Source organism: Myotis davidii, unplaced genomic scaffold (assembly GCF_000327345.1).
Source record: "Myotis davidii unplaced genomic scaffold, ASM32734v1 scaffold292, whole genome shotgun sequence".
Lineage (NCBI taxonomy): Eukaryota > Metazoa > Chordata > Mammalia > Chiroptera > Vespertilionidae > Myotis > Myotis davidii.
This window is the reverse complement of record NW_006285042.1, coordinates 1,464,425-1,464,788: the sequence shown is the minus strand read 5'-3', so window position 1 is coordinate 1,464,788 and position 364 is coordinate 1,464,425. Positions and strand designations below refer to the sequence as shown.

Genomic DNA, 364 nt, shown 5'->3' with positions numbered 1-364 from the left:
CCATTTACATACTTTTCTGATTAAAAAAATCCAATATCAACGCTCTTCTATCTAGGAATTTTAAGCTTACAAAGTTGTTAGCTGAAGCCAAAGTCTGTCCGCTTGACCTGCCACCTACAGGTGGTCCTACTGGCTGACCATGCATCATGACTTTGGACTCAAGAATAGTCCTGGGAACTTTAGAAATTAAGAATATTCTAGGGAGAACCGAAGATGGCGGCATAGGTTAACGCCGGAGATTGCTGCCTTATTCAAATTAAGCCTGAAAAACGGAACAGACAACATCCAGAACCACAGGAGGGCTGGCTGAGTGGAAATTCTACAACTAGGAGTAAAGAGAATATCATACCCAGACTCAGAGGAG

The 364-nt window shown here is 42.6% G+C and overlaps 1 protein-coding gene across 1 annotated transcript in view; it reads right to left on the bottom strand.

The window, feature by feature from the left end:
* The window catches only part of HGD (homogentisate 1,2-dioxygenase), a 42,657-nt gene that overhangs the window by 17,906 nt on the left and 24,387 nt on the right, over positions 1-364 (bottom strand). The gene's annotated exons all lie outside the window — the stretch shown is intronic.